The sequence below is a fragment of the Vicugna pacos genome, chromosome 23 (assembly GCF_048564905.1).
Source record: "Vicugna pacos chromosome 23, VicPac4, whole genome shotgun sequence".
In the NCBI taxonomy this organism is placed as follows: Eukaryota; Metazoa; Chordata; class Mammalia; order Artiodactyla; family Camelidae; genus Vicugna; species Vicugna pacos.
This window is the reverse complement of record NC_133009.1, coordinates 7,969,894-7,988,723: the sequence shown is the minus strand read 5'-3', so window position 1 is coordinate 7,988,723 and position 18,830 is coordinate 7,969,894. Positions and strand designations below refer to the sequence as shown.

General features: G+C 38.7%; 1 non-coding gene and 1 pseudogene across 1 annotated transcript; both read right to left on the bottom strand.

The window, feature by feature from the left end:
- Nucleotides 1–679: 679 nt before the first annotated feature.
- Nucleotides 680–12,546, bottom strand: LOC116277817 (kinesin-like protein KIF21A; annotated as a pseudogene).
- A 5,883-nt stretch (nucleotides 12,547–18,429) lies between these two features.
- On the bottom strand, nucleotides 18,430–18,532 carry LOC116278341 (U6 spliceosomal RNA). Its single transcript, XR_004187696.1, has one exon. It is a non-coding gene; the product is annotated as a U6 spliceosomal RNA (small nuclear RNA).
- Between the last annotated feature and the right edge of the window lie 298 nt (nucleotides 18,533–18,830).

The following is an 18,830-nucleotide window of genomic DNA, read 5'->3' as shown; positions in this document are numbered from 1 at the left end:
TCACTGGTCTGTAGGTCCCAGTGCTTCAGACAGACCTGCCTCTCCCTAAAAATTAAGATATAAAGGGAAAGAAATACTCCTATTTAATAAAACTGAAATTAAAAGGTGATAATAGAAATAACTCTACAGATAAATAGATCAAAATATATTTCTGTTAGGACATCAAAAAAGTTTCCCATCACAGAATGCATGCACAGCAGTAATGAAACAATGTAACCACAGTTTAGTCCTGAGCGCAGAGTACAGCTCAGCTGCACAACTTTGGTCACTACAAGTAAACAGCAACATTTAGCACAAACTGCTTACCATTCTTTGTTAGTAGATTAAGGTCAACTCCATTTTATGAAAAATTATCAATAATCCTCTCACATCTCTTTTCCATTACATTAAAAGAGCTTTCAAATTCAGGAACCCTCTGTAGACTGATATAAATACCAGACAAACAGATCACAGTTTGACTAACATTCTTGACATGTTTAAATATGTAAATCATCTGAACAGTAAACAGTGGGTTGCATTATATTCCAGGTGTATTTTCTGACTGTCACAAAAGCAGACATCTTAATTTGAAGGTGTTTTTTAATAGCTAGGCACAAAAGTCCAGCCACAATAAAAATGTGAATCAAGCAGTATATCAATTATAGGCTATATATGCATTGGTGAATATTAAAATTAAGCACACAGGATAGTATACAATTTTATTAGAATACCATTTATATTCAGTAGTTGGACTCAAATATATTTCCCAGTTAATCCCATTCACAATTTGGCCTAATAAATGCAAGATGACATTTTCTGTAAAGAACTTAGTGTATTATCACAGTATTCAGTTTATGACTATCTTCATTCATGTTTTATAACTGGCAATATCTTCCCCCAGGTCTCCTGTGTCAGACATTTGACCATCTTGCAAATTTTGAGCCTTCCAAATTCTCACAGTTCGATGACTACAAAATAATAAATTAAAAGCAAATGTGCAAAGAGGTGGAAAGATAAAGAAACAAGTTCTTTGACTTACTTATCATGGAAACATCTTCTGAAAAGTTCTTTAACAGATGTAAGTAAAATATACATTGTCCTATAAGTATATCAAACAGTTACCCATAATAATGAAATTTAAAATAGCTCCTGTTATCAAGGGCTTACTATGTGCTAGCATTGTCACTATGTGCACCTTACATAGACGAATGAATTTACTTCTCCTTGCCTACCATAAGATATAGATAATGCTATTATCCCCTATTTACTGATGAGGAAACTGAGGTCTAAAGAAGTTAAGTAATTTGCCCAAGATCATAAAGTAAGTGATAAAGGCATGATTTGAATCTAGGCAGTCTGGCTCCAGGACCCTGTCTCCTAAATATCACACTGATATGACAAGGTCAGAGGTCCTTAGGCATAAGAGCCCAGAGTAACGTCAGAGTCCGGGGGCCGGGCAGGGACTCCAGGGAGTTGGTGACTCTGTCAACAGTCAGGAAGGGTTATGTTCTGTGGAATCAGCAGAAGCCCACAGGGAAAACGAGGCTATTAAGAAGTGGACCACCACTCTGCCTATCAGAGAACACAGAGGATGCAAATTTTTTCTGAGAAAACTCATTTTTGTTCACCCAACATGTGGGTACTGGGGACTAGTCATTAGACAGTCACATTTTTCTGCCATGCCTCTCATGGCTCTAAAAAGGGAGAGTTGCTTTTCTCTGATTTCCTAATAAATCCAAAGCAAAAAAGAAAGGGTTGCCATGGAATTTTATAGTTAAAAAGCATTTCAAATGTTATGCAGTCCATTTCAAGGATAACAAACATTTAATGACTTGTCCAGTGTAACACAGTGGAGCACAGAGCAGAGCCTAGAATCCAGGGTTTCCAGTTCTTAATCAACAGTCTTCTCTCCTGTAAGAGTTCTCATCACGGGAATAAAAATCACCCTTTTTTCTTTTTTCTTTTGTATCTACATCAGATGATGAATGTTAACTCCTAAATTTATTATGGTAATAATTTCATCATACATGTAAGTCAAATCATTATGCTGTACACCTTATACAGTGCTGTATGTTAATTATATCTCAATAAAAGTTGGGGACAAATAATAATCTCATCCACCTACATGGCACATGCACATTGAAAACAGTAAGGGGCTATCTATGCTCATTCATTTACCCATTTATCCATCTCATTTATCCCATTCAACCATCCACTCAGCACATTTTCACTGAGAACTTGCTGTGCTTTAGGCACTATTTTAGGTGCCTGGGATAAACATAAAATAAACAAATAAATAAAAAATAGAATTTTCTGCCTTTATATATCATACTTTCTAGCAAAAGGAGACAGACAATAAACAACAATAAATAATTAGATTATAAAGTATATTAGAAAGTGATAAATGTTATAGAAAAATAAAAGAGCATGGCAAAGGGGAGCAGGAATATCAGGTCACAGGAGCAATCACAGTTTTAAATAAAATGGCAAGGTGATTCTTCTTGAGTAAGTAAGAACTTAGATGGTCTGAAGGCAAAGCATTGCAGGCAAAGAGATCAGCCAGGACAAATGCCCTAAGGCTGGAATGCGCCTGCTCTGCTCAAAGACCAGCAGAGAGGTGATTGGTGTTGTCAGAGAAGGAGCCCAGCAGAGGGCACTGGAAGGTGGCATGAGAGAGAACAGATGCTCAGAGGGCCAGGCCCAGTATGGACTCGTCTCTACATGAGATGGACAACAACCACAAGCTTGTCAGCTGAGGAGAAACATGATCTGACTTGTGTTATAGAAAAATTATTCTGGCTTCTGTGCTGAGAAGAGACCACATATGGGCAAGGGACTGTGTTTAGGAGGCCGCTGTGGTTATCCAGAAGCTGATGGTGACTAGGGTCAGTGAGGCAGCAAAAGACATGGTGAGAAGTGGTCGGATTCTAGATGTAATTTAAAGGGACAACACCAACAGAATTTGCTGTTATGGAGTGTGAAAGAAAGGGAGGAATGAAAGTTTCAGGTCTGAGGAACAGAGAAGACACAGAAGCCATTAACTGAGATGGAGAAGGGTACAGAGTGACCCTCAGAAAGGTTGGGAGTTCAATTTCTGGCGTATGAAATGTAAGATAATCACCACTACTAGTCAGGAGAGAAAAACTTGTGCCAGGTTCTCTCTCCTGTTGTAAACAAAGTGGAAACTTGAGAAAATGTATGGAACAACTATTTTCAGACACTGGGCAATGGGTAGTTCAGGCAGGTGATCCCTGAGAAAAGGGGAACAGAGAAGGTAAGCTCTGTGATGGACTTGGTTCTGGTCCTGGAATCACTTTCCAGACTGCATCAGGGGGCGGGGGAACCAAACAGAAAAATCACAGAATGGGAGGTGAAGAAATAGTAAGAAACACCTGGGAAGTATGAAGTCATTGGAATTTGCAAGATCAAGTAGAGAAGAGGAGAGAGCATGCAAAAACAACTATGGAGCTACGGGGGAAAACTCCCATAAATACACATAGAGGGCCTCCAATGTCTCTGACTGAAGGCGAAGCTGCACATGAGCAACAACTGTAAGGCCAGGCCAAAAACCAGTTACTAGTAAGTATAAGTCAAACGACTCCCAGGGTGCACTGAGGGCTGGGAGAGGCTCAGGTTCTGACCAGTAAAGCAGAGAGTGTCATCACACACCTAAGACAGTCAATAGGGGTCCAAGAAGAGCTCAGAACAAGTCTCAGAAAGATGAAGCTGAGCCACAAGTAACTTAAGTGCCTGGCAGACAAAGCCCAACCCTCTTTAAAGGAATAAAATACAGTCCTGATGCTCAAACACAACACTGTCATGCTCAACAGTCAATAAAATATTACTTGACATTGAAAAGGAGGAAAAATGAGACCCATAGTCTTAAGAAAAATCAGTGACAGATCCAGGAATCAGATATGGTGGAATCACTTCTACAAGGACTGGGGATTACACAGTGCCTCAGTTTTCCCTCCTGTAAAACAGGGATGATGACAATGCTCCCCTCCTAGGGCTCTCATGGAGACAAAATGAGTTAGCACCTGAAAGCTCTTAAAACAATGCCTGGCGGATACTAAGCCCTGTACACACGTTTGTTAAATAGCAAATACATAGAACTAATTTGAAAATAGCCAATCTGATTTTATTGTCTGTTTTCCTGATTTGAAGTTATGTGGTAAATGCATCTGCACCAGATGCACCAGGAGTAAACTGAGGGAAATTTCAGTTCTTCAAAAATAACACTGGGTCATGGAGGAGAGGAACTGCAGCACCCTCACACCTCGCTGGACAGGCCTCAGGGATGCACAATTCTTCCATAGTCTTATCTTAAGTGTCCTATGGCTTTGAGGGGTATTAAGTTATTTCCAGTAAATTGTCAAGGACACAACAAGTTTCCAAGGGGATAAACAAAAGTGGTGACTCTTAAGAAAGTCACGCATCTTGGAAATTGCATCAGTGAAGCACCAAAAGTAAGCACCTTAGAGAAACACAAAATAAATTGGCTTTGATGTTCTTTAAAGATGAGAGAAAGCAAATCTAAATGAAAAGAGGGATTTGAGGAAAACATCACAAATAATAAGAGGCTTCAAAATAAAATCAGGGTTATCATGCACTTAGGATAAAAGAATCAAGAAGGTGCTTAAGTTAAATTAAGTAACGTGATAGGTGCCTGAATGACATAGGAAGATTTTCAAGATAGACATTCAGGGGAAATGACATTTTATTTGAAGGAGACAAGCACCTCATGCTACAGTACATATGCTTTCCTTTCCAAAGTGCTTATACACATATGATGTTATTTGTACGGTCTCATCTCTAAACCTCCTTCAAGCACCTTCTTAAATGTCACGTTCTCAGTGAGGTCCTCACTGACCACTCTCACTGTGCAATCCCCCCGCCCCCTCATACTCTCTCCCTTGTTTTATTTTTCCCCATAGCGCCCATCACCAACTGACGTATTTTACTTATTTATTTTCTTTTCATCTCCTTAGAATAAAACTGGGGTTTTTTTATGTTTCGCTCACTTTGCTATTCCCAGCAGCCTAGGACAGTGCCTGGCACACAGGAGACTCATCATGAAAGAGCAAATAAGTTAATCAATCCAGCCATCCTAAGAGGGAGGGAGCAAATATTAATACCATGTATTTTAAAAGAGGTGGGAGAGGTAAAAAGAGGTTTTTAAAAAATAATCTGTTCTAAATATGAAGAGTGGCAAGTTTGTCAACTTTCTGGGGAAAAAAAATCTGTAGAAATTAGTCACCTATGAATGATTAAAAAATATTAAAATCACCAGTAGAAGATCTGGCAGTAGACTTCCCAGTATAAGCAGAGAGCTGATACAGGAGTAACATTATTATCATGTGTCTGGGGAGCCCGAACTCAGAGCCCACAATGGACCTCAGAAAATAGAAATCAGACAGCATGGCCAGCCATTAGAGTGACTGTAATAAAAGAAGGATTTTGCATGTTCTACATTCCCGGATATTGACAACTTACAGCATTTATTAAATCTGAACACAAGCAACAAATGTAGAGAAAGATCACACAGAAAAAGTGACTCAGCTGCAGTAAAAGTGTGGGTGGAACTAACACCTATGGCTTTGCTGGGGCCATCATGACCTTCCGTCTCTCTGACGGGCACAAAGTTATCCACATTCCAGAGTTTCAAAATGCCCCCTCTGCAGCCACTGAGCAAAACCGGGTGGCCTGCCACCATTCCCGGGCACAGACCCAATCCTTGTGTGCGTTTGGAACTTGCTGAGAGAAAAAAGGAAAATTATCCACATAAGAGGAGCCTCCCGAACAAAATTTTTGTATGAAAACAAGTTACAAACGTTTTTACTGACAAAATTCAATATTTGGAACACTGAATTGGCCTGGAAACTATAAAAATCAGTTGGTATGCAATCACTCTTAGTGATTTAAAGAAATAAATCTATAATTTGCTCTGCAATTTGCCTCACTAGTTATCATCAGTGTTAGCAGTACTAAAGGGCTAGAATACTAAAAATCTATAGAAACTAAAAGACCTGGAAAGTATACAGGATTTTTCAAATATCACTTCCTCTTCAAAGGAGTAACTATCTCACCTTTCTCTAACACATAGTTCATGCAAGTTTGAACACTTTAACCTGGTATGTAGTCTCTAGGGATTATCTCATAAAATCACTGCCTTAAATTTTGAGCAAGAACATAGAGGCCTAAAGCTTTCTGTTGAAGGCTGTAGCTAAACTATACATTTCAAAATGAGTAGACAATTATAAGCTCAGACATTATGATCATACTTTATGCATAAATATGTTTCTATGCATAATATAGAAGTTACATCCAAGAATGTTTATCTATAAAAGAAATGCTTTTGAATGTAATGTCTGCATCTGTTGCCAGGTTTTTTCTATCAACATTCGGGCTACTTGTTCATTTGCTTTCCATCTGGTTGTCACAGGAAAGTGACAGCAACAGCAGGACAAACGTGCCCAGATGGATAGAAGAGAAAGCCGGAACCTGAGAACAAGTTCATGTGTTAATTCATTTTTTCCTCTGGGAATTAAGGAAAGCCACTAATATTTGATTGTACTGACAAAATGCTTCAACCCAACCACCATTCTACAGGAAGAGAGAGAACCACTACTCGTGGAGGTATGAACATGCTCCTGCAGAGGAGGCACCATTTACACTGCTCTGACTTCAGCTACATTTAGATTTCTTTGGACTGTGCATACCTAAAGCAAAAACAAAACAAAATGAGAAACTGTAACTGCTTTGCTCTGAGACTGATTTTATTTAATAAGCAAATGCACAGGGCAATCCCAGATCTCCCAATTCTTATCAGGGCCTATTCTTATCTAAGAGGTTATCATTAAATGTTGAATGTTGCCCTTTTCATAATTAATAACTCTGGTGGGTAACAATGAAACACTCTTGAAGAGGAAGACCTGACTGATATCACCTTTAAATGATGAAGTTCTACTTAGAAGCTCTTCAAGTTCTTATAGAGAATACTGGTGAATTTGAAGTACCCAGTCTATCCGGTACATTACCTGTAGAAGGTCTTTTTGAGCCAGATTCCATTTCTTGATTCTATTGTCTCTGGACCCACTAAGTAGGTTATCCCCTTGTATGGTTAGTGCTTCAATGCCATCATAATGAGGGGGCTCGAAACTGTGGGTGGGACTCACAGTTCCAAGAGCCCCTTCAGTTACATCAAACATCTAAATGAAAGCAGAAAGAAAGCAGTCATCCTATTTAACTTACACTAAGTACCTATATGTGTTCATTTATTGAGATACATGAGATACATATTAACCAGACATGATTTGTTTTGTTGTGATATTTGACTAAGTTAACTTAAAAAACCTGCTATGAATGACTCAGAATGAACCTGAGCCCATTTTCACATTACTTTTGCTTACATGTTAGGCATTTAAAGGTAACAATTTTTTTCATGTATGAGTACACAAATGGTATGTTCAATTCTAAAAATACTGAATATCAATCCAGTTGCAGTTCAAATAAGTGACATGATGGTTATTTCACCACTGTTAGGTACCTCTCCTGGTGGTCATCGCAAATACCCCAGAGCTGCTGTTAAGAACTTTTCACTCCCTTCTGTTGCCTTCATCTCTCAGCTGTTGACCTTGTGATGTTCTGCAAAGGCTAGTGTGATCAAAAATAAACTTTCTGGACCCTGCTTCTAGTTAAAAAAGTTTCCTTTTATCCTCAAACATTCTCTTACTCATTCCTTCTTTTCAGTTGCTAAAGTGTCCTTACTTCTTTCCAAGGTTCACATCTTTGATCTGACCCTTTTTTCATCTGATTCATCAATTGCCACCCCTTTTCTGTTCACACCTTCCCTCTCCACTGAGCCCATCTCCTAAGCATTTAAACACACTCAAGTCTATAGAATACAAAATCCTCTCTCCTTAACCACTCTCTTTTCAAGTCACTAACCCATTTCTCATCTCTTAATCAAAGTTCCTTAAAAAGGAGCACTTATATGCTTCCTAGCTCTATCTCTGTATCCTCTTTTATTCCCGTTGGTTCTTGTAGGATTCCCCAAGGCTGAGTCATGTCAACTTCTTGCTCCTTTGGCCATGTCAACTACTCTAACTCCTTGAACACCTGCTTCTATTTGACTGGCTCTGAAACACACATGTCTAGTTATAACTTCTCTTGTGCCCTGGACTTGTCTTTCAAATGGCCTACTGGACTTCACAAGGAAATCCTCAAACTTACCATCTCCAGAATAAAACTATGCATCTCTCCTCATCTTATCTGCTACTTGTGTAAAACCTGAAGCCCATAATATGTTCAATATAAAAGATGGTGATAATGGGACTTAAGCAGTAGTTGGATGACTGAGCCAACAAGTCTTTAAAATCCCTCCCACTTCTATGACAAGTGATCATATATGTATAAATACTAAGACAACAAAATCAGGAACTATGAGTGAGGAAGATCAGGGAGAGGAAGCAAAGGCTAGAAATGAGAAAAAAGAAAACTGATTAAGAAAAAAGAGTCCTAGGTGTATCCAAATACTTTAACTCTATCATTTAATAGGAGAATATATTTCAACAGCTCTATTACACACACTTTGATGTAATGACCCTTGGAGCCAGTGATGATTCGATCTTGTCCATTGGAAATCTGATCTACAGTAAGACACATAACAGGGCCTAGGTGTCCTGTAACTTTCCTGTGGACTGAGACCTTAAAAAAAATAAAAATAATTTTGTTTGGAAATATTTCTTAGCGTGCTAAGGCTAATCCTCAACAAAAATAATCTATATTCTTTGATAAAACTGCTCATTCATTTTCTACTTGATTTAACTCCACCTCTATACAACTCTGTTCAAATTAACAGTCAAAAACTGGCCAAACTGTGATGGAAGCATCAGGAGTACTAAACAAGTTATTCCAGAGTGACTAATGTGATTCAGGTAGTAAACAAAAAGGCACCAAAAGTCCAAAAACTTGCTACAGGTTAATTTTAACTCCCACCTAAGTCCAGGTAAACTTTAACCAGTTAAATGTCTGCACATGTTATAGACATATGACTGGTTATCAGACCCAATGTGAAATTGGATTAAAACAACTACATCACTGATATAACTAGAAAATAACAATATGGAGAATGTAAGGTTATTTTTTACACACATATATTTTCACATATACACATGCACGTATATGTACACCCATCTTATATACACATGTGTACACATATACACACACATGTATGGGCACTATGTGTGTACACATGTGCACCAGGAGATAGGTAGTCCATTTCATCAGTTATTTTAAAGATGAAAATGACCAGGAATGTATACTGGTAGAAAAACACATGATGTCAATTATCCAGGGGTGACAGTGGAACTTTGTTTCGTAGCCCTGACTCAAATCAAGCTGATGGGATGCAGAGATATATTTCACTTCCAGAACATTACCATTTCTTGACAACTTTTTTCTTAGTTACTTTGTTAAGATGAATCTGTATTTAATCATGTTGCTGAAATCAAGCAGGTTTCAAAGGATCTAACTCTTCAGCAGAAAAGAAAGTGTAAAGATTTTCAAAAGCTGATCTTTTCTGCCTCATGTTATGACTAAGTTTCTTCCTCCACAGTACTCTGACTCCAAGAATAAACCAAGTCTTCCTCTCTTTCCTAATTTTCTTAAACAAGCAATCTTTATTTTTCTACTTTTCATTTTTAAAACAGTACTCAGGGCTGTGTTTCTTCTTTCTCTTTCTCTCTCATTTATTTATATATAAATTAGGTTTATTATACTTTTCAGTCACGCATTAAATTATTACAAGTTATAACTAGTTATTCTGAAAATTTCTAAAATAAATTTCCCTTTTATTTACCACTAACAAATTCCTTCTAGATTGGATTATTACCTGAATTTCCTGAATTGCAAACTTAACTCAGTATCCTGTAATTGCTTGTTCAATGGCCTTTATCCTCCATTATGAGATGAGTTCTAAGAAGGTGGACCCCACGTTTGTCTGGCTTAGTCTTTATCCCCAGTGTCTATCACGGTGTTGGTACAGCATCTGCCATAATTGATCTTGAATAACTATTTGTTAACTAATAAATTAATATTCTATTGCTGCCAAGATTTTAAGAACTAAACACTCAAATGAAGGATAAAAGCTCATACTTCAATTTATCCTTTTTCTCTTTTTACTCACTTCATCTTCTTAATACTTCATTTTTTACATATATTATTTCATATTCACCAAAATCCTGTGAGGATTTACGTGCAAAGTTGTAAACTTTATAAATGGAAAAACTTGAGATATAAGATGCATGACTGATGTTACAAAAAATAATTCTTTCAAAGGTGCTGATGCCAGTAGGGTGAGAGTCTGGGTCTCTTCTTGGTAAACAACACAACTGGGAGACATGTATTAAGGAAGGTTGTTTTCCTTCATATACAATTTCCCCAGCAATGGAGATTAAAGAAGGAAAATCATGAGTTTGCTAGTGAGGACAGAACAGACATTTAGGAGTGTTGTTTTCAACAGAAAAGCCTAAGATTTTATATTAACTTCTGGGGTTATAAAAATTAGATTTAACATGCACTAATGATGAGTGAAAAAATACATTTTCCGTATGCAAAAAATACATTTTCCTTTAAAATTCTGCCTTTTAAGATCTCACATTCTGACTGCATTTCCAGAAGCTGCATAGAGGAAGGTGCCAGCTGGGTTCAGTGCAACTTGACTGATCTGGTTTCCCCAGAAGGAATAGCAACTGTCCGGCTGGTACTTGCAGAACAAGCGTCTCCAAGAGGAACTTGACCTGAAGACCTTAACAGAGATGAAACAGCAAGATAAGTCACACTTCTGGATAACAGTTAGGCTTAGAATTCCTTAAATTCCTAGGAAACTGGCTGCAGGCAACAAGATCTGGTTACTGTAAGCACCTTACCTAGCACAGCACTTCACACACATGTGACTGGCACTTATAAATAAACATTTTGACAGATAAATAAATGAATGAATGAAGAAAACAAGATGACATGGCTTTAAACTCTTAATTTGCAAGTCTCCTAAACACTAGGAATTCTGAGTCCTGAGTTAAGGATGACTTCAGTATGATTCAGAAAAGATTAGATGACAATGACTTAAAAACTCAACAAGTGATGCAGTGCCACAAAGGTAATTCATTCTTCTGCAGTTTCCAGAAGCCCCCTGAGGGGCGAGCCTACTGATATTCCTTTCATATGTAAGATTTGCCCTTTTCAGTTAAAGACACTGAGGAATTTTAAAATTATTTTCAGTTTTTGTTTCCTTTAACCCAATCATATATGGATTAGTTACTATTGCTTAACCATAACTTACTTCTATTTCCTCAGCCAAGTTCTAAGCAGCAAATGTATTTTTAAATTTGGGAACATTTTCTCAGTAAACTTCTAAAATATCAAGTTATAATCAATCTTTTCAAATTAGATTTTACTGAGTCAACTGGATGGGTAAATTTCTAACATAAGATAACAGTGTTCTTTTTCTACAAAATTTCCCTCAAGAGACTTGTATTCAATACAGCAGATAATTAGTAATTCTCAAAATGCAAAATAGAATTTAATGTTAATAACCCCACTCTACAAATTTGTAAAAACTAACCACTCCTATGCTCCCTGCTCTTATTACCAACAGAGTTCACCTTAATTTTAATTATGTAGAACAGTTCATCAATCTTACAACAAAAAGAATCATCTGCTCTACATTTTAAAGACATATATGATAAGAAACACAGAAAACAAACTCATCTTCCAATCACCTAACACAACCTAAAGTTACAAAATAGGGACTAACCCCAAGGCAGTGTTAAGTCCTAAAGAAACAAAACAAAACAACAAAAAAAAAACCCTCTCAGTTACTCAATACATGCTAATTAAGTGTTGAAAGTACTTCTTCACCATCTACTATGGTGATTTGAGCCATTTTCCAAGGAGTGGTATTCATTTGAAGCATGTAACTATGTAAGTAATAAATACTATGAAAATTTAATTCCTTTGGTTAGGGAGGAAATATGAAATGTGTACTTAGTCAAATTACAAAAGAAATGTTCCTTTTTGACAGTTTTGACCAATTCACTATCAGATAGTGAAATTGCCTTTTTAGAATCAATGTGTGTGTATAAGATTTCCAAAGTTAAAACATCCCCATTCTATTCTAACATATGTAAGACAGTAATTTATGAATAATTTATGATAATGCTCCAAGTACTATGCTATGAATTTTATTTATTTTTAAAAATTCTTTTTAATTTAATTTAATTTTTAAATTATTTATTTAATCTGGGGGGGTAATTAGGTTTACTGATTTATTCATTTTTAGAGAATATTCATTTCTCTAGAGAATTCACATTTATTCATTCTTTTATATGTGCTTCTTAGACTCAACATGGGTTTAGAGAAATTATGAAAATGATTAGATGTAGACCTTCAATCTTAAATAACTCAGTTCAACCACTGCAGACAACCATGCAAAAAAAAAAATCAGGTGCATGTATATGTTCTATAAATAAACATTGTTTTTATGCAAGAAGTTGAATTTTTCATGACTGACAATAAACACAAGGAAAGGAAATTCAGTCTAGGTTGAAAGAGCTAGAAGATTCATTTCACCATGTTTTTACTTCGTTTCCAATTTTGCTATAAAGGTTATTAGGGCTTTGGAAGAAACTGGCCAGTCCGTTATCTCAGGCACATTGTTAGTAGCATCTCCATAATTGGACGTTCATCAGGCTTTCTTGAGCCACATGGGCGCTGTCTCTCTCCCTCTCCCCCCTTCTCCCCTCACCCGCCCCCTTCTTGCTTTCCTTATTTTTCTTCCACTCCTTTTCAGGGGAACTCCCAAAATATGTTTTAGTAATTTTTTTTTCATAACAAATGTGAGGGAAGCTCTAGGCAAATATGGTTTAAAAAAAAAAGAAAGATTATTTCTTGATTTCCAGGGGCGGAAAGATAGTTTTAAACAGAAACAAGAAAGAGATCAGGGATTCAGCTGGAGATGAAAATAGCTGTATTCATTAAGGAGAGCCATGCAAACAACTGTAAATTTCGATAATAAGCAAGGAAAGATATTTGAATTTCATTAGGCTCTTTTCCTCTATAGTTAGCAGATGTCTCACCTTCTAAAATTACTTCAATTGTGATTCACCACAATAAGCGTGTAATTGACACTGAAGAGTGTTCACTAGGTGAGAGAAGTTGATGAAACAAGCCAGGAGAGGGGACTGGAAAGTGTGAGAAGGAACACATTCCACTTGGGAAGATATTTTCGGAGATGTAATATGGGGGAGGATGTCAATTGATTAGGTGATGTGGGTTCAAGACTCGCATGCGGAAGCGAAGTCACCAGGATGTTTTTTGGTCATGGACATTCATTCATTCATTAAATCATTATTGATTGAACACCTGTTGTGTTTTGGCTTCTTTACCAGATACTGGGAGAACTGTTCGCTGGGAACGCAGTTTCTGGATTCAAGCATTATATTCTCTAGAAGGTGAGAGAAGAATAAAATGTAATGAGCTCTAATTACGGGGAGAAGTAGAAGTACTGTTGGCATTGCTGTGCAGGGCGTGGGGTGGGGGAAGGGGTCTGTGACCCAGGCTGGGCACAGGCTCAGTGCCATGGCCTTTGTTCTTGCTTGGGTTGCTGGCTATGCAAGCAGTTACAGTGGAGCATAATTATTGCCCTTATGGCAAGATGTTCCAATACTATGCTCCATGGGGAGTACACTAGGCGCGCTTATTCATTCTAAATGGATGTGTCAGGGAAGGCACATGAAAGGAGAAATAGAAACCAAGTCCAGAACAGTTAGCGAGAGTCTGCAAGTTGAACTATTTAGGGAGACAGTCCATGATTCTTTTGAGTAGAGTGTCAAAAGGTAAGAAAGAAATTTAGGTGAATTGAGCATTGCCAGAGTTGAACTGTTGGTGGAGTCGTGTTATAAAATGAGATACAAAGAAACAGAGAGGATGATCAACAGAGGATCCTTTGGATCATACATAGAGGCTCAATGAATATTTGATGAATGAGTCTTAGATTGTGATACGGTAATTGCTGTAATTGAGAACTAGATCATGGCTGTTAATAGTTGTAAGTGAGATATTCACACCTCTTTAAAGAAGTATCAGTTTTTTCCACCTGAGGGGGTATATCCATGTCACTGGGCTGTGCAGTTACTATCCTAGAGCCTGGTGAGAGATAAAAAAATAAAGTGGCAAAGAGCATCTGACAAAGAGCGTGAAAGCAATGAGTAAACTGGGGCAACATTTGCAACACATGAAGCTGGCGCACGCCAGTGCCTTCCTGTTACTGCCTTATATTCTGCAAAGCAGAAAAAAAAAATCAGTTGGCTCAAATCTGAAAAGCTGAAGTGCTACTTGTTGGTTTACTAAATGTCTAGACCACTTACTCCATCATCCTCCTGGTCTCGCTGGAGCAGCTCCTCAGCCTGACTGTCCCCGTTGTTAGTTTTGCAGTGTATTGACTGAAAGAACACTTTTAGGTGACTTATGCTTCCTAGGACCTAGGGTAAGTTCCAGTGGGGGTAGATTTGTTTATGTCCCCTGAATTGTTTTTATGAATGCAATTCCCATATTTTCAAGCCCTACAGTTTTCATGCTCAGCTGACGGTAGAGTTAAGGGTAGAGAGATTCCTTGATTGTTAAACAGCTAGTGGTTTCAGATGCATAGACATTTCCTTCCAATTCAGATCTTCATACTGAGGCTAATTTAGTTCCTTACAATAACATATTTTAAGGTCCTTTTTTTTTTATTAAAGCAGGAATTAGAATAATTATCATTTAGAAAATGCTGCTTAATATAAAAGGAATTCCAAAGAAATTATAATCGCTCTGTAAAATGGAAGGTAGAAAGCACTAAAAAATTCATGACTATGAGAAAAATATGCTTCAATAAAAATGCGTGTGGAGCCAAGTTGTGTTTTAGAATAGAGCTCGGAGTGTTGTGTTTGCATCGAAATGAGCTCCCAAAACAGAAAATCCTGATTAAAAAAAAATCCCCTAAAGTAATGATAAACATATTTCCTATAATTGAACAGCAAACACCTAATATGGATCAATAGTGTGTATGGTACCAGATCCTCGTTTGCTGTTTGCCTATGCTGGTGAATGTAGCCCCACTTCTAGGTATAATGTAAAACAAAAGTTCATGTGCCCCCAGCCATGGCATAGAGTGAAGGGTCATTACAGTTGTGAGGAGTGTTTCTCAACAGGATCATTTTTGGTATTTTGGGTGGGGGTGCCCTTTGTAGCGTGGGACTTTAACACTGCACGACGTGAATCAGCCCTGGCCCCACAGAACTTCACGATGATCAGAACATCCAAACTGGCTTCTAGGAAAGATCATCTGGTGATACAGCTTTCTGCTCAGATCAACTGATGTGGAATAGGGGCTGGCGACCTTTTTCTGTAAAGAGCCAGGTACTACATATTTTCAGGTCGGTGAGCCAAACACTCTCTGTTACAACTACTCAGTACTACTCTTGGAGCAAGAAATCAACCATAAGCAATAGGAAAAAGAGTGGCTGTGTTTCAATAAAACTTTATTTACAAAAGCAGGTGGTTGACAGGATTCACCTGCGGGCTGCACTGTGCCAGCCCCGCTGTATGTGCTGCAAGTCTGCCAATGTCAACATCAGGGATGTTACTCGGAAGCCATCAGTAATAGGTCAGTTAGGAGGCTTTTGAGCTGCAAGTAATATGAAATCATATCTACCATTTCTAAAGGCAGGGTGGCTTCAGCCTTGGCCAGTGGAATGTATTATCGTCATAAAAGACCCAAGTGCCTTCCTTCTTTCTGCTTTGTTATCCTCAGCTGTTGGAGGCTACCGAGTGGACGCAGCAGTGTCACGTGCTGTTACAGCAGCGCACAGGGAGGAATGACGTGCCTGTCTGTCCCCTAGGAAAACCTTCCCCAGAAGTCCTTAGCTGACCTGCTGTCAGATCCCAACTTCAACTAAAAGGGCAAAGTGGAAATTCCAGTCATGTGGAAGTCCACTTAATTGAGCAGGACCCAGCCCTGACCCAAAGCTGTGGATGCACAGTATTTGAGTGAACTGAGGTTGTGTTCAAGAGGAAGAGCCCCAGGCTTTGGGGGTTAGTGCAGGACCACGTCTATGAGATGCAGTATTTTCCTTGCCAGTTACATTATCGTTTCAACCTAATCTGTACTCAGTGCTGTTTGAGGCCCTTTGTTTTCCACTGTTCCTCATCTGTTCAGAGGGAGGGTTCATGCATGCCTGTTTGGGGGCACAGGAGAGACAGGAGCCTGGATCAAGGTTCTACCCACTGACTGTGGGTAATTTCTCTCAAGTACTGAAGAGCCACCTGTCGTGAGGTCAGAAACACCAGTGTGTGAAAGACCACGTTTAAATTTGGTTAACAAAGATTACTTGGCGGTCCGTACAGAATATTTTAAATAAGCCCCCGATAGTCACACATAGTTACCATATCATTTGGTTTGCACTATAAGAACTGAAAATAATTGGTTGCAAGGCATTCACTGAAATGTTGTAACTATGCATGTCAGTCTCAAATGCGAATGCAGAAGGCCATCTGGTTCTTCCAGGCTCATGAAGGTGCCGCCCTGTAATTTCAGATGAAGCGGGTGACTTGCCTGCCGAGACAGTCACTTCGGCGTCTGAAAAATACAGATATAAGCAAAGACTGGTTTTCCCACTGCGTGTGCTGTGTTCCCTGCATTACGTCCTGACCCTCCTGGAGCGGAGTGCCTTCTCAGAAGACCTGATGCTTGTCAGTAGGGATGGCTCTCATTCGAGTTCTGAATTTTTTCCTGGAGTTGCTCCAGAATCCTGAGCTCTCGAAGCTGTCGGCATTGGGGTAGAACAACTTCCTTTAGATGCGCCTGTGTTCACTTTAGTGAAGAATGACACTAATGTCTTGTGGGTAGATTCATTCAGGAGGCCTTGTTTTGCATCCCTGTGATGTCTTTGCATTACATCAGCCTCTTTTATGCTAATTGTTTATGTATGTGTTTATTAAAAATATCGAATTCGCAGTGTTGTCCTCAAGGATTCTGACATTCCAGCGTGATAGAGACAAATGATTGAACAATTGAAATGGAGTGTGAACAGGGCTCACTGAGAGGAAGCAGGGTGTGCTCCGAGAGCAAGGCTGGGTCTAAGACGTTCAAGAAATGACGTGTTTCAGAGCATAACGGAGAGTAAGGCAAGTGAAGAAAACAGGGAGACGCTCCCCTGTGGGAGGAAAGACACGATCAGAGGCTGAGAGGTGCCAGGACGTGGCGTGTGCCGAGGACAAGGCGCGCTGCACTAAATCTCGAGTTCATGGAGACTTGAGATGCGAGCCGGATGGATGCTATGTAATGAATCAATACTGAAGGCCAGCAGATATAATTGGAACTTTATTCTTCTGCCGTGGAAGTCAGCAGAGGCTTTTCAACACAGAGTAACATGGTGTAGTTTTTACTTCGAGGGAAAAAAAAAACCCTGCTGCGTAGAGGAGGAATCAGAGCAGGGGCTAAGACTGAAGGCAACATGACTGGTCCAGAGACTTTTCAATAATCTGAGGAAGAAATAATGACGGCCTTGTTTAAGGCAGTGGTGATAGAGAAAAAAAAGTGGTATTTATGAAATATCAAGAGAATTCTTTTGACCTAATGAATATTTTGATGCAGGAGGTAAGCGAAAGGAAAAGGAATTAAAATGACTCCTACATTTCAGACGGGGCTTGATGGATACATAGCGGTTCTGCTCCGATGACAGAGGAGTTGGACCAATTTGGAGGGAAAGGTGATGAGTTCACTCTTAAGTGTGTTGACTTGGAAGGGTTTGGAAAACTAGTAAATGATTGCTTCCAGGGGGCTGGAATCCAGGCGGAAGCCCTGAGCTAGAGAAATAGATTTGGGAGTTTTCAACAGAATATAAGCTACAGACATGAATGGCAGCAGCCGGATACTGTGTGTAGGGCAGGGAAGGACTGAGAACAGGATGCCAGAAGGGTAGAGGAAGACCAGGAGAGAATGGTGTCTTTGAAACCATGGCCAGAGCACCATATTAATATTGTCAAATACTGCTGAGAATTCAAGTAAGGTAACTGAAAAGGAGGCCACTGGGTATTTTGAGGTGATAGATTTATCTTTATTTAGATAAGGTATATATGATCATTATATAAGTTGAATATATATATATATATATATAAGTTGAGTATATATATTCAACTTACATAATGATCTATATATAGTGAAAATATGTGTTTAGTGAAAAATATATATAATGTATAATTTAAGAATTTCCCTAAATCCCAACACCCAGCATAACTATTGTTAACATTTTGATGCATATTTTTCCAGACTTTTTCTATATGTAAATGCATTCTCTATCTAGCTATATCTAGATATATATGTATATATAACAGAAGAGTTCCTACTCTAAAAATATGAGACGCTGCATGAATTTGCTTGTCATTCTTGCCCAAAGACCACGATCACCTTCTCCACATCCTTCCAGTTTTAGTATATAAGCTGGGGAAGCACATGGCGTCCACTGCATCAAGCAACTAGGAGACCATTTGTAACTTTGCAAGGCTAATTTCGGTGGAATGGTGCGGGTAGGAGCCAGATTGTGCGGGGTGGGGAATGGGTAGGCAGGGAGGAAACGGAACAAACATTAGAGCCTGCCCTCTCAAAGAAACAGGCTGTGAAGGGAAAGAGAAATAGAAGATGTCAAGAAAGGAGTAGGATGGAGAGCGTTTGTTTTTTCTTTTATATTTTCGTTGTTTAGTTGGACAGGACTTCCCACTGACTAGAAGGAGCCAGCAAAGGGAGATGAAAT